Raw genomic sequence first — 27,830 nt, 5'->3', positions numbered from 1 at the left:
TTTCTTTCTTTCTTTCTTTCTTTCTTTCTTTCTTTCTTTCTTTCTTTCTTTCTTTCTTTCTTTCTTTCTTTCTTTCTTTCTTTCTTTCTTTCTTTTGTAAAAAGTTCTCAACACTTCAATTAAAGCTTCAACTGGGGCAAAAAGAAACAGCTTTTTTTCATTTGTCACAAGCAGATGTGATTCCTAAACACAACTTTTTGAAGAGTAAAGGAATGCAAAGGAGAACAAAAAGAGCAATCAGGCGTCGCTTATGAGAAATAGATAGTAAACAGATAGAAATAGATACCACACTGAAAGTGTGGTGCCGAACTCTGCCTGGAATATTTAGTTTTTTTTAATGATATAAAAATAGCATTATTGTATAATATATTCTTTCATTGGCAAACCCTTTGAGATTACAAGGGTTACAAAGAGAAGTATTAATCCGTTTGGATAGGTAAAGAAATTCCCATTTCATAGAGGATTCTATTATTTTTCTCTTCCTTTGTAGCGTAAATGCATTCAGTGAAAAATAGCTTTGACTACTTTACTCACTTTAATAGTCTCTTTAACACCTATTTCCTGTATGAAACATGTAATTCCTGAGAAAATCAAGCAGTAACGGTTCAAAGTATTACAATGCTACAGAAATTATCAGCTTTTCAAAACTGACGTCCCCATAGATTAACTGTGTACATATATATAGATTCATAAATTATAAATGCATATAAAGCAATAAAATGTGAAAGATTCCAAATTCACTATTCAGAAACAGTTACTTCTTTTTTTAATTAGAGTTTCTGAGAGTTGTTATAAATTTCATATTGCATGGCTTTATCACTTGAATAAAATCACATATTAGCAGGGATTAAATTAGTTTAAAAGGAGTATTGCTTAAAATAATAATGATTAAACAAAAACAAAACTAAAGTAAAACTAAAGAAAATGACACACAATTAACAATATCAGATGGGAAAATAACTAGGATAATTTTCTCTTGCATGAAACAGAATTATGACCTATTCCTGAATATAAATGCTATCCTTATAGGATTTAAGGAATTCATTCATACCATTTGGTTTCTACTTTTCTCAAGAATCTGATGTATTCTCTGAGGCAACATAAGTAAATTATGAAAACTAAGGTTTTTCATAAGCACATTTTAAATTCTCTTTTCTGTGGTATTCCTATTAATCAGATAACCAGCTGCTGGGTTACCAGCATAGTGTAAATGCTTAATCAGAGTTCAGAACTTGGCTAAGAGCAACAAGAAGTAATTACCAATTTTAAGTTCAGGCAAGAACAAACTTCAGAGAAATCAATGACAGAGTAATGAGCTAGTCAATCTGAGAAGAGTCAGTTTATATGTTACCCTGATGAAAGTTTTAGATTTACACATTAAGTGCAGAAAAATTATAGGGTAATTTCAGTAATACCTTGTGAGAATGGCATAATGATTTGGGAAAAAAATATTCAAACTTCTTCTGAAGATATTTGGGTTTGATTCACAAAAGTTACACTGTTTCTGAGTAATTGTAATGCAGAAAATAAAATATTCTAATATCTTATATGAGAGTGGGAGGAAGAACACAATGTAATTGTAATGAATATTGACAATGCACAAGAATAAAAATTGTGCACTTCTTGTAATGAAAGATGGGAAACAATTTTCTAACCTTCTATTTTGCTTTCTCTTGTGATTTCTAGTTTGGACATGCTTAACATAAATATATAATGTAGTAATGGTAGGTAAGAAACCATGTAGTGTACAGGAGCGATTCACCAGGTTCCACAATCAAATATAACCATGCTGTTGAAGCAGTGACGATGTATTAGCTTCAGGCCTTGCACAAAAGCTGCATAATGGATCTTAAGCATAATTCTGGATTAGTTTCCTAAATTGTTAAATTCCTATATGGGGACAGTTACATCTTCATTTTCGTAAGTTAAGAAAATAATTTTAGATGGAAAGTTACACCCATGCCTTTTATCTGCAAACAGATTTGGCTGCCAATAGTAGTCAAACATTAGTTTCTAGCAGAAAATTTCAGTTTTTCCAGATGTTTCTTCTTAAGAGGAGGTTTAGACATGGTAAACAGAATCAAAAACTCTTATCTATTTGTAGAGATATAGAGGGCAAGGGGAAGAAAAGTTAACTTTATTTAAATTAGGGTGATTTCAGAGAGAAGTTAATCTGTTAATTGAGTATAAAATATTGACCAAAAAAAAAAAAAAAAAGAAAAGAAACTAAAAAGACAACTTAAATTATTCTAATCATGGAATGCATGTAATCCTGGAAGAATGTAAGGCTTTAGCGTACCTTATTTTTTTTTAAATTAAATTCTAAAATGTAAATACATTTTTTCCTATTGTAGCGATGCAACATTTTTGTAGCACAGATTAAAATAAGCCATTAATTATACTAGACCTTCATTCATTACTAAATTAGCCATCACAATGGCCATATCAGTATGATTTTTTATAATCATGTCTTGATTATATAATATATAATGTTATATAAAATATATATAATAATTATATAATATAATTTCATATAATAATATCATACATGATTTTTTATAATCTTGTCTTTTACGTGAGTTTTTTTTTTTTTATGCTGTTCTTCACCATGTAACATTTTCTGCCCATAGAGCAATCTAATTCAAACTATGGCTTTCTTCAATTGTACTCAGAATCCTTGGTAGCTGGCTACAAGGGCAGAAAAGCAATGCCACAAAATTTATTAAGTTGCTTGCTGAACATTCTGATGAACCAAATGTTTACGTATTCCCTTTCAAAAAGGCATACTTCAATGACAGCAGTCCGTATTGATATTCAGTGCCTATGTTTTGGGTAACATACTATAAATCAGCAGCCTTAAGAGACATATTGTCCAGAATTATAAATGTTCTTTAGCTAACATTTATAACATGTAAGAATATGAACTATTCCTTTTTTAATCTTTTAGTTGGCTCCAAGATCATTCTCACATTTCTCTCAATATAAATTTTATTGACAAAAATGAATCCACAAAATTGTGGAAAGAAAATGGACTTTAAATGACTTTTCCTGGGACTCTGTGAGGGTCTGAACACATGAATCAGAGGGATTCCTATCATCACAATACATCATTACATGTCATTTTTTTCGAAGCTTTTGTTGTTGTTGTTCCTTCAGGATGCAGACACATCACGTTTCGCTGCAGTGCATTCCAGGGTCAGAGCACTGCAGCATGACTTACAGCAAGCAAGACACTTTTTTACTTGCTCTTCTTGAATAATTGCCTTCAAGCTCCTGCTGAGCTAAAGAATGCTAATGCAAGTGATTTGAAAATGAAAAGACATACCCAGAGTTCCTTAAAGCTTACAGCTACATCTGAAAATTTCACACATGGGCTAAAATCTCAAAACACACATGTATATGCATAAACATCCTATCAGAAGAATTAATTTACTATATCTCAAGTCAAATTTAATTATTTTTATTTATGGATGAAGCTGAGTAATGCTTTGGGTTAGTACTGTTTGCCACAATTCATTCTGTTAATTTTGGAAGTGTGGAAAGGTGAGAGGATCAATTTACAAAAGCATAGTAAGTGATCTGCACAAATTTACTTCCATTTTTACTGTATTAACAAACCAACTGGTTTTATGCTGGTAGTATGCAGCCTCCACATTGACTTGTCCAGCTCTGCTCTCTGCTATAAGGAGTATTTTGTTTGATACTTGAATTTGTAAATTACTGTCAACAGTAGGCAATGCTGATTCCCCATGAAACCCATGAAACACCAGCTGTAGCAATGCAGTTTGCTGCTGTGCTCTGTAAAACAATGCAGATAGCAGGAGACAAATATTTTGTGTCCTTCATTTTCTGAGTGCCCTTACCATTGCTAGAGTTTCAGTTGTATGAAGGATGAGGTACACTGAGCATAGTGTCAGCATCTTGGTTTACTGGAGCAGAGAGCTGCTGCACAGCAACTCGGGCTTCATAGCTACCATCCTATTGGTGGACTCATGCCCATTACCTAAGGAAAATACAGCTCCTGCCTAAGAGATAAAATTCATGGGTATGTGAGATACAAAGATGGTGAAGTAATGAGCACTGATTTCAGCATATTCTAGGCACAGTAGGTAGGTTTCACAGGTCAGCTTTATAGCACACAATCAGTGTCTGATTGTTTACATGTCAAGAAACATATCTGGAAACAATATTTCATACAAGATACGGGACATCTGGTACAACTCAAAAAATAAACGCATTGTGTTGTTTTTTTTTTTCATTATTATCTGGTTTTTCAACTAAGTTTTCTGAAAATCACCCTTCCAGACATTGTTCACTGGCTATACTCTAGGATAGAGTAGGAGAAGAGTCTGCTAAAATAGAACCTGACAAATTATCTAGAGAACCTCTAAGATTCCACACAGAAGTATTTTGAAGACACAATAGACATAAAATGGAACACAAGAGGTTCCTCCTGAACATCAGGAAACACTTTTTTACTGAGTGGATGATGGAGCACTGGCACAAGCTGCCCAGATGTTGTGGTCTCCTATTAGGAGATTTCCAACAGGCACATGGATGTGGTCTTCGGCACCCTGCTCTGGATGTTCCTGTTTGGGCAGGGGTTAGGCCACGTGGGCCCAGAGGTCCCTTCCAGCATCAAAACATCAACTACTCCATGATTCTGTGACTCTGCCTTTCTACATGCCTCATGTGTGTGAGGCAGTTACGGGGTCTACCAACATGGGATATATGTAAACATCATATTATGTCCTAATGTCTGACTTCAACAAAAGTGGCTTGTGGAGAGAGAAACTTAGGAAAAATTATCTTAGACACAAAACTCATATACCAAGTAATGAGATACAAACTGAAAGGACTGAGCCCTCTGCATAACACTTCAGGGGGAATAGGCTTTACAAGTATGAAAAAAATAGCAAGAAACCTATAAGCATATCTCCCTACTCCTTCCCTAGATACAAATGTTTAGCTAGACACAGAAACCCAAAGTGTGCATAAAGAAAAAAGATGCAAACAGCAACAAATTTATTGACAATATTGAATGAAATCAGAATGACTGTCCACAAAGAATTGTTTGTTGTGAAGAAGCTTCTCTCTCCTGTATTCATAAATAGGATCTTTGCCTCAATACCTCATTTTGGAATAATTTAAGAAACTAAAAACTTGTTTTGTCAGGTTTGAAATTGTTTCCAGAATTGACATCAGTCCCAGATTTAACAAGCAGCAAGAAAGTAAGCTGTAATGTGCTCCATATAAGACACCTCCCCAGAATCTGAAACCAGTCTGTTTTGCTTACACTGACTCATGATGTCATTTCCCCAGCATATTGATTTTAAAGCAATTTTGAAAGCAATAACAACAACAACAACAATGAAAACAACCACCCCCCAAAAAAACTTATTACACAGATCTAGAGAAAGTTTTCTGTATTTCTATTTAGTTATTTTTCAGTTCCAATTTGAAGGTTTAAAAAGGTATGGCAAGCAAGGAAGAATTTGCTTGTTCAAAGAGGAGAACCAACAAAAAAATATGATGGGTTAAACAGGCCTTATTTTACTCATGTTTCTACTTGTAGTTCAAAAGGAAAACCATTCAGTCAGCATAATTGCATCACAGGACTGTATGCATCAATGACAGGGGAATCAGACTAGACATCTCTCCACTTCTAAATAGTTGCGGTTTTTTTTTTCTCTTTTAAATCAAACAACTATTGTTTTCACCATATCTATATAGGTAGAGAAGTAGAGGCAATAGTGTGTGTGCATTAAATGCTATTCTAAGCGGTTGTCCTATGACTTTCCTGAGGACTATTTTCATTATCTTTCTTATCAATTTCCTGCATGTTTCGTGGAGAAGCCTTTACAGTTTTCTCTTATAAACTCTGTATTCATAATACAAAAACCCAATGTTATTTAGTGTAAAATAAGTAAAAACATTTCTCCTTTCCAATACAACACTAGCGATGGGGGTGGGCACCAAGTATTGTTTTCAAATCTATTTGAATTCGCATCTCAGCAGAAAGAATGGGATGGGTTGCATCTGTTTGGAGACCATGTAGGAACAGAGAAGTAACAGTTTTTAACCAGCCACAAGAATCAGCTGGGTGGAGGCACTCCCATCTCTGCCAGCCAGAGCACTACAACATCTTGATCGGGGGTTGAATTCCTGCCTGCCTTCTGGTTATGGAGAACAATACCAGGAAGTTTATCAAGCCAGACAAAACATCTGGCTTGACTTCTTGATATTTTTATGATAAACTGGAGAGAAATAACATTTGGCAAATACTAAAAACCTTTCTGTTGTTTTCCCAGTAACATTTTCCTCTTGATTTAATCAAACCATAATTCTGTATAAGTAGAATATTTTCATGGATGATTATTTTCATGTCAAAATAAAAATGTTCATTTTGTTTCTCACAAAAAATTTGGAATCTTTACATCTATCACAGAAAAGTATATCTTTTCATTATGTGTGCAAAACCACCGGAAAAAAAACTTTGAAGTTGAATTCTAAGATTTCAAAATACAGCAAATGTTGTCTGAAGTTATTTATTCCTTTTCTTCATTAACTACTTTTCTCTATAAATTTATGAAATTTAGGAAATGTGGTGCCCTTTTTTTTTTTTTTAATTTAATCTTTAATCTTTAGTCTAGAGTTTTCAATTTCTGCTTGTTTCTTTCAAAGGTAAAGAGACAAAGAAGTAGATCTATGAGATGTAATTTCAGATTTTTGGTTTTATTATAGATCTATCTATGTGTTGTCATTCTTTTGATAGAAAACAAAAAAACAAACAAACATACCACAAGGAATTCTAGGTATTCGGAAGCCTTCTATATCTTGCAGTCTATTAAAGACTGCATTGAAAAAACTGCAGAGACTATTACATTGCAGCTGAAGTAGAATATGCTACCAGGAAGTTGTCAAATTTATCAGTTAATATATTGATGACTTTCAGCAAAATAGTTGCCGCTTCCTGAATCTGTTCACTTCACAAGGAATTAATAAGACAGAGCTAGAGAATTAAATTCAGAAGACAATAATACTGGTCTCACTCCAATTTACAACAAGAATATTAAAAAAGAACATTATTTATTCATTTCCTTAGTAAGTGAAGAAGGTAAAAAATAATTCCCAGGATTGCATCCCTGTTTTTTTTTCTGAGCAGATTTGATTTCAATCTATACATGTAAATTCAACACAGAACTATACTAGCAGTGACAAGTACACATCTTGTTGATAAACACATGCAAAAAATTTGTAATATCTACCAAGTTGATGGTCCTTGCAGCTCTTCAAGTTTTGGGGCTCTGGGAAAATGGAGATTGCTTTTCAGTAATAAATTTCCCCTTTGAAGTATATTTACCACAATTTCTAACAAGATTCCTAAGTTGAAACTTTTCCATGGAACAGAATTTTTTTATTGAGGAAGAGAATCAAACAGAATATTTAAAAAAAATTCTAGCAGGAGAGCCAGCTGCCTAAATGTCTTAGACAGAAATCACACTAGACCATGGATTCAGCTGCTCCTAGGAGTGGGGAGTCCCATAAACCAGCAGGGAGGCCCAGTTTGCCTGACTGGCAGACTGGAGTAGGTCATGGACGTCAGTGAAAGTGATGTGTTCCTGCAAAATGATTTAATTTCCCTGAATTTTCCAGGGAAAAACAGTCCATAAGAACATTTTTCTAAATCTATTTTTTATACAGTAAGTTATTAAGTTTGTTAGCAAATTCCATACTCTTGCAGAAGTCATGGCCACACCACAATGAATGTATTTGTTGCTACTCAATAACCAAAGTTACAAAGCAACTGCAGACCTTGAAATGCAATTCCTCCTATCAAACAAGCTCTAGCAAGGGGGAAGGAGGTAAATTCCAAGCGCACCCTGTGTCCTGAGGGTCGTTCTTGCCTTACCTGTGGCTGAGTGAAAAAGTAGTACAAGGAGTGTATTGAGTCCCAGAATAAGTTTAGGATAAAAAATATGTGAGTTGAAAAAAGACAAAATTTCTCTGCTACTGCTATTACAGTTTCAATAAAGCTTCGATTTATGTTCTCCTGTTTTTCTCCACTATCCACAATTGTATTTCTATCATCTTCCCTCATAATAATAATAAAGGCATTTAATTTATACAGCATATATATGGGCCTAAACATAAGTTCTGATACTCAGTAACAAAATCAGGAAACAAAGCTGCAGGAGCTATTATGGTAATCTGGATAAAAAATCAAGCACCACATTAGAAATTAACATTACAGAGAAAAGAAGAACAAGGTGTATTTTTTTGTAGATTGTCACTATTGGAAATGAATTAGAGAAATAAAGCAGTGCCTTAAGTAGTACCCTTAAAACTACCTGAAATTTTTCCAAAGCTAAGGAATAAATGTTGCAGTTAAAAAGCATAAAGTTGATTTCCTGAACTCAACAATTATATCCCTTCAATACAGAGCTCTGAAAAAAAATGATTTTTTGTGTTTGCTTGTTGTTATGGTGGTTGATTTTTTGTTTGTTTGTTGTTTGTTTTCCACTAGAACACTGATGAAATTTATTTGATGAGGAGGATATACAATCTTTCCATAATATACTAAAAAGTATCAGCAATTACAATGCACCAGTGATGTATTGTTTTTTAATTTTGTGCTGAAAAGTTTTTACATGAAACACATCTTTAGGGACATATATGAAAAAGGAGAACACTTATCGTGCAAGTAACCCACTACTCTTTCTTGACCTCTGCTTTCAAAACTGATATTTAATAAGCTAACGTCCTGTGTAGTGTGCCATCTGATGAGTATGACGAACACAGCAGTTTCTACAAAACTACAAATACAGTTTTACAAATAAACAAAAAGGAACAAAATTTCCAGAATGTTGGTAATGAAAATTCTATTGGTTTTTTTCCACAGCTCTTACACATTAAGAAATACAGTATAGGATCACATCATGAAAATGTTAAAGTTCACAGGAAGGCCAAAATTTGAATTTCACCTCACTTATTGCAAATTCTTATTCTATTCTTACTATTCATCACTTTAAATGTCATTCGTTGGTGAAAAAATATGCTAAAAGAGCTTACAACTTTTTAAAATAAACATAGCTTGTGTTTCAGTGACCCTAACCTCATTTGCCTTGAACATTCATACTGTTTTAATTGTATCATATATAGAGATTCCCAGATGTTAAGTCTGTATTTCATTATGTATAGAGTTTATGAGGCAGAAGTGAGCACAAACAGCTAAATATTTGCATATACTTTAGAGCACCCAAAGAATGATTGCTAGAATATAACGAACGTGACCAAAATACCGGTGAAAAACATATGAATACTCTTGAGCATGCACATTATATTAACACCAGCATGGTTTCACTGTTAACAGTGTTTCAGACTTTCTCATGATTCAAGACATTTGACAGAGGTGTACTGTGTGGTACAAGGGCAAAGGAGTACACAGAACAGTTTATCATACTCATTTTCCATGCTGCAAACCATAAAACTAATACTGTACATTCTGAGTGTGTCAGCAGGTTTCATGGGGGCAAAATCTGTGCTATTTTTGTGCATGTCAAATGAAATGGTGTCATGGGAATACTTAACAAAAAAGAATGCGAATGGGAATGACTTCATCTTTCTCTGCCAAAGTAGAACATTATCAGCAACCCAGACAACTGCAATTGTTTGGTGTTCTGAACCTTCTGAATAACCAAGTTCCAAACAAACTGAAGAAAAATAGATTTTTATGTGTGTTCATGAAATCTTGTATCTTGTGTTTGGATTTTAATAATCTAAATGAAACCAAGCTGAATTAGCATAGAATAAGATACTGTAGGCACATTTGCAAAACTTTTTGTGAATCCAAGAAAACTAGCAGATGTTTGTACAAACTCAAGCTAGTGGATATGGGTTTTGTTGCAGTTTATGTGATATTGGAAATAGAGATTATCTCAACTTGTAAAAACTAACTAGAGTTTATGTTTATCTCAAGTATTTTAATATCTGTCAAGTCCCTTGTGAGAGACTTCCTTTTAAGAATATACTGAAATACATCTGTTAAGTCTGGAAATAGTTCAGTTCCCCGACAAGATACATTTAAAGTAATTGTTTGAATTTGAAGTGAGAAGGTCCCCAAGTCCATCCAGTTATCTATATAGTAATATTTTAATACATTGTAATATGTTAGTGAAAGTTACTCTGAGCACATACTGAACAAGAAATGTCTAAATCAAGATCCAGAATTCATTCAGGTTTTGATATAGCACTTTGAAAAGTGCGGGGAAAACACTGCCTCTTTAGAGTCAAAAAAGGGTCAAAACTCTTGCTGACTGGGGCAGTCATGATTTTATCGAAAGAGTTTAAGGTCCTGCTCTAGCCCTTTCCCCAGTTTCCCTGTGATTTTGGAGGTCAGACCTGGGAGCTGCACAGGTTGATCAATGAATCATATCCCTTAGGTTGATGGAGATAAGTTGCTGGGGTGCACCCAGCAGCTGTGCATCCAGCCAGTCCCATGTAACCTGGAACAGCTCCAGGCCTGATTGCAGCTGGCTGTCTAAGGATGGCTTTATTTACCTTTTTTCTAAACTTACATTATCAGCTGAGCGGATGTCCGCTTGTCAGTTTCAGCTGGGTTTAAATAAAATAAGTGGCGACTGCATCAAGAAATAGGATCAACTACTCATGGCCAACGTGCAGGTAGAACACAGTAACCCCAGAAAACCAGACTGGTCCTGAAGTTATCAGATCAAAGTGTGAAGAAGTGACAAAAAGTACAGACAGACTAGTTATGAAATACACAGATAAAATGTTGTTTGACTACAGAACAGCTTTCAGAAAGAGGTGAAAAGCGGTGAGAACAAAATTCACTCTACAGTGTTTGACTCCTTTCTGTGAAATCATTAGTCTCACTGGGCATTGTTTTCCAAGCAATATTTATCTTTTAAAAGAAAAGACATGAATAATTTCCATAGTTTTCTTTTAATTAAACTTATTACACGTTGTGCAAAATTTTTGATCAAATTTTGTTCCTTTACAGGAAACAAACATTAGAATAAAAGAAGAGAGAGATGGAAAAAGCATAGTATTGACAGCAAAAGTAAAAAAATCATAGAAACATAGAATCACAGAATCATAGAATCATAGAATGGTTTGGGTTGGAAGGGACCTTAAATCTCCCCAGTTCCAACCCCCTGCTATGGGCAGGGCTGCCACTCACAAGTTCAGGCTGCCCAGGGCCCCATACAACCTGACATTGAACACCTCCAGGGATGGGGTGTTCACAGCTTCTCTTTGCCACCACAGATTTTTATTTTTATATCTGATAAAATATTTATTATTTCATTCTTTTTCTCCTTTTCCTCATATGAAAAATAAAAAAAAGAACAATATGTTATAGATCACTTGAAAAGCATTTGCATTTGGGTGAAAAAAAAGGAGGACTAGGGGGATTTTTTTATTATTGATTGTGGTGTGCTTAATTTCTTTGTTTTTTCTTTCTCAGCAAATGCAATTACACATAATCCCCAATGACAGAGACTGAAAGTCTGGTACTCACATTGCTTTTTCTGCCCTGACCCTATTACTGTACAGTTTTAATATATTAATATATTTAATTTTAATATTTTAGGAATTAGGGAAATTGTAGTGTTTTTTAATCATTTCTGTATTTTAAGGATTCAGTCTAGAAACTGGTGAAATGCCTGGATGGCAATTAGGGGTCAGAATTCTTTCCTTTTAATTTGTTTCAAGTATCTGAACCACGAGAGCAATGACCATTCAATAATAAAGAGAAAGATGTGAAGGAAATACCTAGAAAAGACAGAAAGCAACATCAGGTATGAACAAACTAGAAAGGCCACGAGGAAGGAAAAGTGAGGAAATTAACACGAGAGTTCTTTAATTCATACTCAGTGGAAGAAGACCTAATTCTTTGCCTTTACAAATTGTAATTTTTTTCATAAAACTGAACACTGTCTATACAACTTTATGCATTTTTCTTCAAGAGACTCATAATTCATAAGGACCCTTTGAACATTTATGTGAGTAGTCTCAGGATACTAAGAGCAATGGATTGGAAGCAAAATCAAAATTACAGTTACTTTATTCAGGAATCTGAACTATAAGCCAAAAGCTGTGATGTATTATCATCGATAAGAATGAGGACTTTGACCTCATGCTTTGTGCATGGATAAAGAACAGAGAATATCTGGACCCCAGGAAACAGGGACTTGTAAAGGGAATTGTACCTCCCACTCTGAAGCCAATAAAAATCTAGTCAGCATAATGAAAATCCTTACTCAATGAACTCACCATCCCATCACAAGTGTGCACAAGAAACGAAACATTATTAAAAGCATGAAGGTAGAACCTGACGTTTCATCAACAGAAGAGAAGTAAAGAACATTTTTTCCCCATTGTACAGAAGAATTCAGCTATAAACCATTGGCTTTAACAAAAGAATTTCTTAAGGACTTCAAAAAGTACTTTTGTCTGTTTACCTGTTTCCCACACAAGATGACCGTGAATACATTCACTTAACTGCTCCCTGTTCCTTTAGTAACTTCCTAAGCAGTAAATTATACTGCATCCATAGCCCTCTAAAAGTGTAAGCCAGCTTCTAAACAAGGAAATCAATGAGTGCTGCTAAGAACCAGGTGTGTCAGCCTATGTGAAACCGCTTGTGGAAGCTTGGACTTTGGACCATTCATCACGGCTAATCAGTTTTCTGTACACAGAAACAGAATTCCTCCAAGGAACAGCTTCACTTTTTTAGTGCACTGGGAATGACTTTAAAATAAACCCTACATATTTCCCTGAAGGCTCTTGGACAGCAAGAGTAGAAGTGTTGATCTTTCACCATTTATTCTGATTTTATTCAATAATATTGCTATCTGCCATGGTGATGAAAGGCAGGAGAAGAAGTCTATTTGTTGCAACACGCTAAATTTACACAAGATCTTCCCACACATGTAGCTAAATGCACAATATCTCTACAAGTACATAAAATATGCCAGGGTGCTGGGTTATTTTTTTTTCCCAAAATACAATGCTATGTTTTTAATGCACTCTGGGGAAAGAAAATGAAAGATGCCAGATGACAAATGCTAAGTGCTCATAGCTTAGCAAATACGCTGAACAAATGTCACAACCTTACAAAGCCATTAGGTGCAGGAACTCATTCCACTGAAGCCCGGAACAGGAAGACAAATAAAGAACTAGCTCTACACTCATGATAATATGGTTAAAGGCAACCAAACCATAGCTAAATCGAATGGGAAGAGACATTTATTTTAGTGCAATGTTACACAATGCTTTATATTACACTCAAATATTTCATTTTAGGATAATTAATGATGTCGTGACATAAATGATATCATCACTTGTTCTTGTGTACATAGTCAACAAACATCTTGAGCATAAATAAAGGTGAGAAGGTTGTCATAAAGTTGTATGGAAGGCTACAGATAGGGAAAAGATGTGAATATCTGACTCTCTGCCAAAGGTGAGCTACATAAAAAATAAGGGGCCTGCCAAATTCATTGAAGCTAGACAGTCTGTCATAAGGTGGAATTTGGGCATAAGCCAAGGACACTTGTTTGAAAGTAGAAAATATTTACTTTTCCAGCAGCTGAACAGTCTCATGTTCTCAATAGAGAATCTCAATAGCGATTTTTTATTATTTGCATAGAATGGCATACTTAAGTAACAAGTTGTAGTAAATTTATTTTAGCAGTTTTAGCAAAATCTGTGCATTTCCTTGATAAACAAATATAATGTTTTGACAGTCGATCTATAGTTCTGTTTTTAAACAACATAAGATGATTTGCAAAGGCCACTTTTTCACTTGTCACTCGACTAATCTGAAATTTGGTCACATACTCAGAGTGCCTTCTAGTAGGTTTCAGATAAAACAGTCCAAGATCTTAAGAGCTTGATAAAGTAGTACTTTGGCTCTCCATTCCACTATGAATTATATACATTTGCAGAAAAATCTTTGGGAAACAACTTGGGTGAAAAAATACCATTAAAGCACTAAATCCTGATAGTCAAAAAAGTACGTATGGCATTGGTAAAGCATATTTTCCTTCAGAATAAGGACTACAACCTGACAGAAAATGTCGGTACTCGGAAAATAACAGCAAAAAGGGATGATAACATAACCTTCACAGCATCTGAGGATATGAGTTGTCTTAGAAAAGGGTGTTAGAGTTTTCACACCCCTGAAGGGGGGATATCTACAAGAGCATAATCATCCTTTAATTATGACACAGGATGCCAGATGCAAATGCCTCATCCATGTTTAGTGAGGTGAATCAGAGCACAGGTAAGAGAGACAGAAAACTACTGCTATGAAGTAAGTGACCACAGTCTACATATGGGGATGGGTAGATATTCTTGAACAGAATTACATGTGAAGAAATTTGTGAGGGGGAAAATGAAAACTAGAAAACAGAATTACACAATACTAAGGAGTAATAGCAGTAAGTTGCTTCGACTAAGTTAGTAGGAACAATTTTAGGGTCACAAATGAATCACTGTTTTGGTTTGATTTGGTTCAGTTTGGTTTTTCTGAAGAGGCTCTAGGACAGTTTGTTGGAAGGAGCCCAAAGGAAACAATCAAGCAGACGTACATGAGGAATGTCTCCTGCACAGTGGAACACTTTTCACTGTCTATGGGACTCTGTCACTCTGTTCATATCCAGAAACAGACTGGCCCATGTTCAAAGGGACCACACACTATATCTGGAAGCCTCACCGAGGGTGGGACAGTGGCAAGCAGACAGATCACCTTCTCTGATGCATTTCTCTCTTTGCACGTCTCTTCATGGAGCTATATATCTGTTGCCCATGGGCATGGAACACTATTCATCTAGATGTGACTACATATTGCACCTGAATAAAGACTCCTTAAAGGATTGCTGCTTATTGCAGTGATGGTTTTTAACATTTTATCTGCCTTTGTGGGGTTTCATTTCAGTACCTGTGTCCAGGCCAGAACAGGCTTTGTTCTGCATATTGGTGAAGGTCCTAGTGCAATACTCCATGTTCACAGTTACCTGTTTGCTCCAAGCATACCATAACCAAAGAACATGCTGGGCCGTTTGGAAATCTGCAAGTCAGAACTAAGAATAAGGTGTAATGCTATCTAAACCATGTTACTACTCTGTAACTGCTGCTGCTGCCAGTGGACCCAGCTATTAGGCACAAAATGCAAAACTGGGAGCTAGGAGTTAAAGGTTTAAAATCTTAAAAAAAAATAATGTAAAAGTTGGAAAAAAAAGAAGAGTATTTAATGTCTGTTGTTTTCTGACAGAGTTGCATACATTACTAGCCATCGTGATCAATGGACAAGTAAGGTTCAGAAAATCAGCACAGATTTCTCCTGCACAGACAACTGACAAGTTATAGATATGCTCCCCACACAACTACTTACTCTTGCCAAGAGCTCTGGAAAGTGGTGTACTCAAGCACTCAGATGAAGGCCAGTGTTTACTGGAATCTGCTTTGAATTGCAAGAGGATACATATATTATTAGGTCTCAGAACATTCATTGGCTTCATCTGGGGAAATAGTTTCCATACTCTCAATGCAGGCTGTCGCCCCCAAAGGAAACACTGCAAAGAAAACCATTTAAATGAATAGGAGCAACAGTCACCATGAAGGGAGCCAATATAGTCACAAATTGGACAATAAAATTACAGCAAGTGAGCTGCTAACTCAGGGCGGTTCCAACCCAGATCTCCTGTTGTGTAATTTCCTGAGGCTGATTTTGTCCCAAAGTCACTGTTAAAAGTGATACTGTATTTTACTTCCTCCAGTAAAATAATAAAACCAAATCAAAGAGCAGAGTCATAAATCCACATTATTTACTAGCTCTTCTGCTTCAGTCTGTGCAAAGCTTGTTCTCCCAAAGATGGCTATGCTGCTGAATCTACAGGTAGTCTTCTCCTGAGCTCCAACTAAATACAACTGGGTCAGGCAGGGGCCTCAACAGCCTGTTTTTGCTAAATGATAGCTGGAACTTCTGTCAACAATTGGCAAACTTCTGATCCCTGTCTTGTAAAAATAGATTTTTCCTCAATTTTGTGAATTCTTGTCGTCATGGGATAAATTGTAGAGTGCTCTTCCATCAAAAGTCTTCAGAATTAACCAGTATTTATTAGATCTGAGAAATAGGAAACATACAAAGACTAAGTTGTTTAAATAATAATAATTATCTATATGTTTTTGTAGATTGCGATAGATTTGAACCCACGGGCTGTGGTAAGCTGGTGCTGACTTCAATGACCAGATTTTTGTTTTTTGCAGACTTTTTGATGAACATTTCAGAAATTAAGCATGTGAAAACAATAACATGGCAAAGTCTGAATCTGAGTAAGTGCTGTCTATGAGTTCGGATAGGACAAATGGATTTTCAAATTTTAAAGAAAAAGGGAAACACAGAGCCCTGAACAAATTCCTTTCTCAATTATTTATACGCCTGCACACTAAAATTTGTTCATGCTGTGGACAGAAGGTATCCCTCTTTGCTTTTGTTTGATTTTTATCATAGAATCATAGAGTGGCTGGAAGGGACCTCAAAGATCATTCAGTTCCAACTCCGTGCCAGTGAAAACTCCTCTCAGTGAAAAATTTCCCTCTAACATCTGAATTTCTCCTTTTTTAGTTTTAAACCAATCCCCTTTGTTCCATCACTCTCAGACTGCGTAAAAAGTCTGAATCCTTCCTGTATATAAGCTCCCTTCAAGTACCGAGAAGCCACAATGAGGCCTTCCTGAGCCTTCTTCCCTCCAGACTGAACAAGCACAGCTCCCTCAGCCTTTCTTCATAACAGAGGTGCTCCAGCCCTCTCATTATCTTTGTGGCCCTCCTCAAGACCCCCTCCAACAGCTCCACATCTTTCTGCTGATGGGGGCCCCAAGCCTGGACACAGTATTCCAGATGGGGCTTTACAAAGGCAGAATAGAGAAGGAATATCACTTCTTTCTCCCTGCTGGACATTTCTCTTTTGATGCAGCCCAGGGTACAGCATTACTGATGCAACAGAGGATGAAATATTTTGCAATCAGCGTAAGTAGTTTTTATAAAATTAGCTCTGTAGCAGAGAAGTCAGAGTGTCATTCTTATTGTAAACTGAACACCTCCAGATGCTCTTAGAAGGCACTTGTGCAACCAAAATAGTATTTACAGACAAGGTAAGACCAGACAGTGACAAGTATTCAAAAATTTCAAGTTAATTTGACAGTATGTTTTGAAGTTCTTTAACATTGTTCTCATTATAGAAATAAATTTCTGCAGTAATTTCTTTTTTCTAACTTTGCACCCTGGATACATCTAGTATGCTTATTGGAACTAAATTCTTTCTTTTTCCCTAGTTCAGTGAAACCAAGACACAAAGCCATTCCAAATGTTATATTGGTCGGTTAACAATACCGTTTAATCATAGAATCCAAGAACAGGAGGAATTTCTCCATGAATAATACTTTACATACTGAATTAACATTAAGATATTGAGTGAACAAATCGCCCCTATCACAGTTTGCATTGGAAAAGGCAGGGACATTGACACTTCTAGCAAGCCACAGTATTACAGGTGGTAATTTGAATGTACAGGGGATAGGGAAGTAGTTAGGCACATTCTGTGGAAAAAGGTGTCAACGTGAGCATATTAGCCAAAAAATACTTATATTCCTTTCTACTCCCCCCTCCCTCTTTTCCCTTACCCCACACATTCTCCTGCTTTTGGAGCTTTTGTTTGTTTATTCAGTTTTGTTCCATAGGACACAGATAAGTTTTCTAAATTAATCCATCTGGTCCACGTCTGTTTCTTATTCTCACAAACAAATGTATGTGGGTTAGGTCCAGCATTTCTTCTCAACGTTAGTGGAGGGTATGGAATGAGAAAAATTGCCTGTAAAAAGAACAAGAAATTAGAAAATTTTTCCCAATCCATTAATTATTCCCTTCACTGAACATGTTAGATAATGATTGGTAATGATATAATCTGGCCCAAGTTCCTGACTGTGAGCCAAATATCAGTGGCATGATTTTCAGAAGTAGGAAACTGTCTCCAAGACACACAGACATATTCATTGAAAATATAATATTTTTTAGCAATGGGCAAAAGTCACGATGTCTAGATCTGCATAAAGATACCACCAAAGCTAGAATTCAGTTTGGATCACGCCCAAATTTTGGCAGATGTTTGGAAATGAACTCCCATCAGAAAAGAAAATGACTTTGTCAGAGAAAGAAAACTGCTCTTAGAAACTTCACGTTTGTCCTGCCAGGACTCACCAAGTCAAACAGCTCTTAATCTTCTGCAGTGCATAAGAAGACTTTTTTGAGGAGACTCCTTGAATCTCAGATTGAAGACTGAATGTAGAGGCTGTCTTCTTTCTTTGTCATCTCTCAAGTCCACATGGAAACAAAATCAATGTCAGGTGACAAGACAAATTCTTACAACTCTCAGACAGTGAGCAGGAAAAGTTAAATGTTAATGAAATGGAAAATATGATGATAAAATATGAAGCTGCTAATGTGCTAAGTTAATCAATGGGCTGATGTCATGAAACACTCTTGGTATTGACCTGTGTTAGTGGAAGTCCATGGGTCCCAAATTCCCAGTAAGCTGCTTTACAGTCTCTTATAGCCTCAAGCTGTCCTTAAAAAGAGCATCTACCTTCAACCAGGCATGATTAGAGGAGGCTTATAGAAAATGGGAGGACCTCAGGCTTTCTTTGTTTCAGACAAAAAGATTTCTCAGGACCATTCACATGCCTAGAGCACAGGCCAAGTCTTACCAATGAAAAATGAATAAACACAGTGGTGCAAGTATCTCTATGCACATTTATGTTTATACACATGCCCTGTTTCCACTGTACAAACATTGATATACATTACGGTTACAGAAAGACAGTAAGAGATGTTCTCACAGAACAACAATACTTATTTAAACCATTGCTTGACTATATTTAATTCATGACAATGAAGAATAAGGATAATATTATTTAGATTATAGCCATTTTGAAACAGGAGATATAATTTTCTATATATTCAGGCAGTTACTAGCAAAATAGATACAGACCTCTTTACAATTTTCAGGCATTAGAATGATTACTATATGTACTGTAATTATACATCACTGAATCATGATCTTCTTTTTCTGAGTATTTACAAGCCAATTATAAAGCACATTATTCAAATTATTATTTTAAAAGAATCCCTAATATTTCCAATGTGTTTTGTTTTTGTTTTGTTTTTACCACAGTGCATCTGGAAAACTTTAATTATGGCTAAGTAACAACACTTCCTCACAGATCTACGCAACTTAACAGTCATGTCACATACGACATGTTGTGCACGATTTAGACATCCAGAAAGAGTCCAGAAATATTCTCTATAAATATATGTTAAAGTGTATCTTCAGGTATTTGTTGATAGGATTAGAGAGTCATTATCATTGAAGTAATGGCTGTAGCTCTTGTAGATGCATCCAATCTGTATTAACCAGGTCAGGTATAAGGAACAGAGTATCTGGTGGTGGTACAGAATTTTGCATAGGCTATGACAGAGCTATCTAGAACAAGATTTAAGATTAACATCATCTGAAGTTTGTACTGCCATGACTATACAAGGATTACCCCTTAGGCTCCATTGTTAAACTTTTAGCTACAGTGCCTCTGTATCCTTAGGGACAAATTCTTATCATGTGGATGAACAAAATTCAAAAGGAATGTATGATAAAATGATAAAATACAGATCACATTTATCCATAAGATTTTGTCCAGATTGTAGTCCCTAATGGAACAGAGAAAAAAAGCATAGTTAAGTTCAATTATTTCATTGTCTTTGTATTTTGTTTTGAAAACACCAAATGGATTAGACCATATGGACTTAATAAATACTATTTTCAAATTCAACTCCTTTTTAGCCATTTGGGTGTGAGAAAGATAAACTTTGAATTCTGTACCTTGTAGCTGAAGGCAATTCCAGGACCAGAAAACTTTTCCATTGAGAAATCCACTAAAAATGCTGTTACTATTCTTTCTTAGGTTTAGAAAATTCTAATTTACAATTATTATTTTGAAGCACTCTAATCTACCAAAGAGTAAGTTTATATGGAAAAGTACATACACATTAAAAGTAGGCTTCATGATGGAAAAACTGACTCAATCTCAGCTATAATGCAGCCAGGGACACCATTATAATCATAAAAACCTCACCTGAGAAGTCCTGTCTGCATACAGACATTGATTTTTATATACCAGTTCACCATCAACAAAATGACAGGTTCAAACAGCTTATACCACAAATTCCTAGCAACATACAGAATTAATTCACTTATCAAGAAGACTTTAATCCTGCTTCCAGTGCATATGAATCATTGTAAAATCCATGATTTATGAGATGCATTGTATAATTCCCGCCATAGCTTCTGTACTATGAAAATATATCTCCAAGGTTGGACGCAGTACAGGTTGACTCATTCAGGTTAATCAAGCTGTAAAGCTCAGGGACTCTATAGAGCCAGCTCCAGCTCAGATCTCCTAGAAAACCTCTTAGCTTAAAGACTCAAGGTGGTGGCCACATTTGTGTCCAACCTAAATTAATTTTGTCTAGTGTTGTGTGATTTCAAAATGAAAAAAACATGACTTTGCCAAAGCAAGAAATGTCTATGATTAACTTTGCTCTCCTTAGTATGTTAAATTCAGGAAAAGGCTGTTGAGGGCTGCACGTTGCTGAGTCCTGCTCCTCCACGCATCAGTCCTCTCTGGAATTATCTTTGAAGATTGTGAAATAAGAGAAAAAGTAACTACAGTCCTGAATTTGTGCTTTGCTGCAAAGGCAGTGCATAATGAAAAATAAAAACATTCCAAATTTTTCTCAAAACAAAATGACCAAAATTTAAGAAAATACATCAACTTCTGTAACACGTTTTTGATTAGAGATTTGAAGAAAATTTTTGTTTTTCAAAGTGAGACACTGAAAAGCAAACGTGAGACTTTGAAAAGCAAAAGTGAGACTGACAAGCAAATGCTGAAAAGCAGATGTTTGTGTATTACTTTGAAAAGCATACCTTCAGCAGACAGAATTCAGAGAAGAGCAAGATGAAAACTCCCCTCACCACGGTCTGTTGCAGTTAGAGTCATGTAACAGGGAAAAGTCTGACCCACAACACTCAAATCTCAGAGAGATTTTAGCCACAGCTACCTTTGCTGTCAATTCTTTTCTTCTGATCACTGCGAACAGAGGCATTGCACAGTTTCATTACAACTTGCTCACTGCTGACAAGCTAATCCTCCAGAGCAGGCTGCCTCTCCTTTGAGCCCACACCCAGACAATGCTTGCTGTCAGCAGAAGGAGCCCTGCAGAGCTCGTACGCATTGTGGTATGAACTTTGGTACTAACAGCCATCTAGCAATTGTATTCACTTTTGTTTCAGTGGGGAAAAGGTGATGTCATTATCTTCATTATTATGCTGCTAATGATATACAAAAATTCTAGAGCCTTTCATTATTGTTTGCAGAAAAATATTTATATAATACTCACAATTTCACATTAGGAAGCTTAAAAAAAGCAGCTGGGAACTGAGGAGCCCTGCATAGAGGGTGAATGGTAATTGCTGCCAGTACACTCGGCTGATATTTATGTTGCTGGACAATTACTAAAATTTTTCTACTGCACAAAAACACAAAGATATTTGTAGGTCAGGATATAAAGACTTGTTGTACCTAAAAAGCAGACAGTTTGGGCAATGTAAGGACTGGTAGCTCACATTACTCGTTAAAACATCCAGATTTTGTCAAAGAAGTTTTTGTCAGTTTCATCTGACAGGGAAGGTATCACTTCAAGCAAGGAAAACTTTAAAATGCAGGAAAAAATTGGTGGATCTTTATCAGTAATTATGTTTTTAATAGGTTCAAAGTTTGAGCTGTCGTAGGAAGGCATGAAAGCACCTACCTCTCACCCACTAGGTATGTTTGCTGTTTAGTATGGCTCAACAATTCCTCCAGATAAAAATCTAGTAAGTAATGGAGTGACTTCAATCACAGTGAATGACAGGTCCTTGTCAGGTCCCTGTCATGTTTCCCTGGATAGCATTCACCTCTCTTACATTGATTTCTAAAAATTAGGTGTGAATGAACTATTAAAGTCAGTCTTTTTTTCTTCTTGTAGAGTGGTGGAGTTATGGCAAAAAGAAAATCTTAAATTTACTGGTCTAAACTATTTGATTTATATATATATAAGCATATATATATATGCAAAACCTCTCCAGGACAATTTTTAAGGCAGATGTTTACAATATCATTAGTATAGTTTTATCATGTATGCATACTATATATTGCATCTTCAAATGTTGTCAAATAATCTTTGAGTATTATAATCTGAAAAAAAAAGGAAATAACATATTTGACTAATGAAACATTTGATTTTCATACTTTTCCATAACTTTCTACTGTTTTAAGTTAGACACGGTAAATTTCACTTGCTAATAACTGTGCTTTGTCATATTTGAGAATACATTATATCTATTTGGAGGAAAAGAGCTGTTAGATACAGGATTTGTAAAGAAGAAATAACAAAAATTTGCGAAATGCAGTGAAACACTGGTGTAAAATCTTCTTATTGTGTAATGAATGGGACAAAAGCTTAGAGAACTACTTCCACAGTCAGCTATAGTTGTTTGTCAGCTTTATTCATGTTTTTCTCACTGTGCAGACTAGGAATAATCTCCAGCCTGGAAAATGTGAATGATCAAGATTAAGGTTTTGGGGAGAGGAAGGTCAAGAGGAAATAGTGAATGATTGTCACATGCAGAAGTTTGGGCTGGTGCCAAGTGCTGTGTAGGTTTAGGATTACAGTGTGGTTCCCTGCTTTTTATTAAACCCTCTTGCCCTTTTGTTTGTATTTGTACTTGTTCATCTGAGTGCTTCCTTCAGAGCTCAGACACATTCCTGGGTGAAACACTGTCCTATCAGAATAAAAGTGCACTGAGAAATAGAGGAATCACAGAATGGCTTAGGTTGGAAAGGACCTTAAAGATCATCCAGTTCCAGTCGCCCTGCCATGGCCAGGGCTCCCCCCCCTCAGATCAGGCTGCCCAGAGCCCAATCCAACATGGCCTTGAGTGCCTCCAGGGATGGGACATCCAATGCTTTTCTGGGCAGCCTGTGCCAGTGTCTCATCACCCTCTGAGTGAAGAATTTTTTCCTAACATCTAACCTAAACTTCTCCTCTTTCTGTTTAAATCCATTCCTCCTTGTCCTATCACTCTTGGCCTTCTTAAAAAGTTGGTCTCTCTCCTGCTTATAAGCTCCTTTCAAGTACTGGAAGGCCACAATGAAGTCTCCCTGAAGCCTTCCCTTCCTCAAGCTAAACAATGCCAACTCTCTCAGCCTTTCATCATAGGAGAGGTGCTCCAGCTCTCTGATCATCTTCGCGGCCCTCCTCTGGACCCACTCCAACAGTGCAGCGTCCTTCCTGTGCTGGGGGCTCCAGGCCGGGACATTGTATTCCAGATGGGGCCTCATGAGGGCAGAGTAGAGGGGAGACAATCACCTCCCTAATCCTACTGGCTATCACTCTTTTGGTGCAGCCCAGGATACTGTTGGCTTTCTGGGCTGCAAGAGCACACTACTGGCTTGTGTCTAGCTTTTAGTTCATCAGAACCCCCAGGTCCTTCTTGGCATAGCTGTTCTCTAGGAGTTTATCTCCTAGAGGGATTTTATATAAAACTACTATTGCTTAAGAAAGCCACAGATCCCCAGGTATATTTCACAGTTTCGGATGATTTGTATATGCTGCCCATCTCAGTGGGTCTTCACAAGTGTGTGTTCTACAAATTCCAGCATATGAGTCCACATATTGTTAAAGCTGTATGTTTGGACTTAATTAAATGTCCTGGAGAAATTTTTGTCAGTACCATGCTTTATATCTCAGACTAAATATTTACGTATGTTTCATTTCATTTTATAGTGTTGTGACCACCATTAATATGTCTATTTTTATTATATATTAAAAATTTTTTAAATTTTAATTGAGAACACAATGTCTATAATTATATTAGGAAGAAAAGATATGGGAACTTGAAAAGTTAATCACTTGTCAACAGAAGATGTATAAACATTTTCACTATTGAATCCACAAAACAACAATATGAAGATAAAACACTAAAATATTGAAGACATGAATTGTGATATTGATACAGTCATGCATACTACAAATTTTTCTTATCTAAATGTTTCAGTTGTAATCAAAAAGCTATGGATACCTAATTACTGCTAAATTTTTCAAGGTATTTTTATATGTGGAAGGATTGTTATTTGCCAAATATGTGATATTCACATGCCGAAGATGATCACCATTTTGGATTTATTCTTCCAGTGACACAAAATGTTTTCTTATCTTGTAATCAAATGCACTGCCTGTACTGACAAGAAAGCTTTTGAGGGCAGAAAAACATGGTATGATGAATCTCATCTTTCACACATTCAGTATGTCGTTTTTGAGAACAAGTCTCATAATGGATGTTTCAAGTCTGTCCTATGGGTACATTTGTCTTTCATAAATCAGAAGGGCTTGATCCAATGTCTTACCCACAAATTAAACCTCAGCAAAAAATGTCATTAATTTCAGTAAACAGACATACTGCAGAATCGGGCTGCTCCATTGGAAAAGGTCTGCCATTATATCAGTAGCTACTACTGTGTTCACAAAGTGGTTCAACTAAAAATACCTTGGCTCAAAACACAGATTAAAACCAAGCCTTTCTAGAGATTCTAGAATCTTGGAGTAAAAATAATACTTTGAGAAGTAAACTAGCAATTTGAGTTCTGTTTTAAAAAAAAAATCAGAGCCAGGTCCAAAATGAGCTTAGATGTCAAAATATTCAGGTTCACAACTTTTAGAAGTTAGGTAATTGCTAATCAATTATCTGTGCAGAAATAAGTTAAAATTCCCTATTCAGTAACTGAAGAGTGTTAAATACCTAACACCTATGAAAGCAATACACACTATCCAACTCAGTCAAAAGAAAAATACAGAAACTACAACCAAAGAGAATGGAGTACTGAAATGGAGAACAGAGTACATTTTCTTGATGAAAATCCAGTTAAAATACCCAGCATTTCGAACACAGCATACAGATATACACAAGGTTGTTTATGTTCTGTAATGTTTTGTTTGTTTGTTTAAATTGAATTCCGCAGACATAGCATTATTTGCTGCAGATATTATGAAGATGATGAATGGGCAATTTGCATCTGTGCATTAACATCAATATGCTTGGTAGGGAGAGAAAAGAATCTTGGAAAACAAAAGTATTAACCACATAAAAAAATACGATGAACAAAGCAGAGCATTTAGAAAACAGTTTGAGCCAAAACTAAATAAAATGTCAATATACTATGAGACAAATGTGGTAGATTTAGCTAAATGATTAAATATGCCTCTGATTTCATGAAAGTGACTTCCTTCTGATAGGGAGGACCTCACAAGTCTTACTGATCTTCTGTACTTGGACAAGAACATTTGAGATGGAAGATATAATTGTATGTTTGCCCTGAGACTCAGAGAGAAGATTTGCAAAGTTTTCCTTATTTTCTTCAAACCCTCTTCTTAGAGGGTTTGCTTAGAGGGTTTTTCTTAGATGGTTTCTTTGCCAAAACGTTGCCCAAAAGTTATGTACTTTTGCTCAAGCATGTTTCTTGATTAGTGTCACATAGCTCAGAAGAGGTCTGTCATGAGCTGGTCAGCATCCAGCACTGCTCCACTTCTTCCTGTTTGTGGGGGTCATAATGAAGCCTTTTACTGGAATTACATCTCTTTTCCCAGTTAGAAAAGTCAATAGAAATATGAAATGGAAATTCAAACATTTAAAATACAAATCACTTAGAACTAATTACTAGCATTCAGGCAATCTCAGAAGCACTTCCTCTCAAAGTATGAATACCTTAGGCAAACAAAGATAATAGCTTTTTTCATGCCGTACTCAGGGTCCAGCCAGTTCAACTTTTTCTTTTTGTGGCCTCCCAAATATTTAATGTCCACCACCTTCACCATCTCCCCTACCACAGATTTAGTAGAAGGTCCCCTACAGTTTTCTTCAGTTTCCCTTGCTAGGTGCCATCATATTCCACATCTGAATTATGTGGCCTGCTACTTTGAAAGCACTATTTCGTATCATGGCTCTTCTCTTTATAACATTTTTTTTCTTTTGTACAAGACAATGTTTTTCCTTTGCTTTATGTATGCCCTTATTTATAAAATCCCACTGAAACTGAAATGACATTCTAAATAGAGTAGACTCTATTTTCTGTTTTCCATCAAAACAGATTTCATCAAGTAATATTTCATTTCACTGGGCTAAGTACAGGTTAGTCTGAATCCACATTCTTTCTGGTTGACGCTTTACTATTTTCATGGCACTTTTCAACAATTCATAGAATCATAGAATCATAGAATGGCTTGGGTTAAAAAGGACCTCAAAGATCATCGAGTCTCAACCCCCCTGCCAAGTGCAGGGTCGCCAACCACTAGACCAGGCTGCCCAGAGCCACGTCCAGTCTGGCCTTGAATGCCTCCAGGGACGGGGCATCCACAACCTCCCTGGGCAACCTGTTCCAGTGTGTCACCACCCTCTGTGTGAAAAACTTCCTCCTAATATCTAACCTAAATCTCCCCTCTCTCAGCTTAAAACCATTCCCCCTTGTCCTATCGCTATCCACCCTCACAAACAATCGATCCCCCTCCTGTTTATACACTCCCTTCAAGTATTGGAAGGCCACAATGAGGTCTCCCCGGAGCCTTCTCTTCTCCAAACTGAACAAGCCCAGTTCCCTCAACCTGTCCTCATAGGAGAGGTGCTCCAGCCCTCTGATCATCTTGGTCGCCCTCCTCTGCACTCCTCTGCACACAATTCATTGCATCAGGGATAGTAACAACTTGTAATGGCACCTCTAAATCTAAACTTAACTGCCCACTTATGCTCATTATGCTCCTTGGAGATATGCATGATCACCTTTTTGTTTGTGGTACCTTCCAATAAGACTCAACTTTTCTAACTCAAAAAAGTTAGAAAAATAGTCAGGGCAAGTATGTAGGTGTTTTTGGATTTTCTTCAGCCAACATAAACAAATCTATTCCTGTGTTGCCTAAGATATGGGCTACTCTTCCTGCACCATCAAAACAGGAACTCTTCTTTTTTGACTTTTCTTTTTGATAAATGCAATAATCCAGTGAATTTCCTTACTGATGTAAGCAACCACTTGTTTGACTTTCTGTCATATTTTTCAATCCAGAGTGATACACAAGCTGAGTAACTATCCAGAATAGATCAGGAGTCTGGACAGGCTTTTAAGTTCAGATTGAAATGTATATAACCTATATCTATGTTTTGGTACAGTTCATTCCATCAAAGATGTTAGAAAGCAGGTCTCAAGCCACAAAAACGTACTCCATTTTCACTCTGAACAAAATGTACATTGTTGATAAGTAATATTTGTAAAATCTTTCTAATTATGGCAACAAGAATGCATGTTTCAGCTATGACTTCCCATAAAGATATGAAACTGCAATAGTTTAATAGTTAAGGCTAGGCTATTCTAGAAAATATTTTTACACTTTTTTGAGTGCAGAAAAATCTATATCTATTTTTTACTTTAATGTTCAAAGAATTCAGTATCAACACTCTCTTTGGACATATTCATGGATAAATCAGCTTTTGCAGAAAATGCTAGATTACTTTAGGTTTGGAATTTTGTTGTGAATAATATTTTTTTCAAAATGTGTATTTTATTTAAAAAAAATCAGAATCCTAAATTCATTGGATTTTATTTATG

At 36.0% G+C, this 27,830-nt stretch overlaps 1 long non-coding RNA gene across 1 annotated transcript in view; it reads right to left on the bottom strand.

Moving 5' to 3' along the window:
• The window catches only part of LOC110396701, a 40,816-nt gene extending 28,205 nt beyond the window's left edge, over nucleotides 1-12,611 (bottom strand). The window contains exon 1 of the long non-coding RNA XR_002437183.1: nucleotides 12,486-12,611. This is a non-coding gene — a long non-coding RNA (uncharacterized LOC110396701). The remainder of the gene's footprint in view (nucleotides 1-12,485) is intronic.

Source organism: Numida meleagris, chromosome 3, assembly GCF_002078875.1.
Source record: "Numida meleagris isolate 19003 breed g44 Domestic line chromosome 3, NumMel1.0, whole genome shotgun sequence".
NCBI lineage: Eukaryota > Metazoa > Chordata > Aves > Galliformes > Numididae > Numida > Numida meleagris.
The sequence above is the reverse complement of the archived record's forward strand: the minus strand, read 5'-3'. Positions and strand labels throughout refer to the sequence as shown.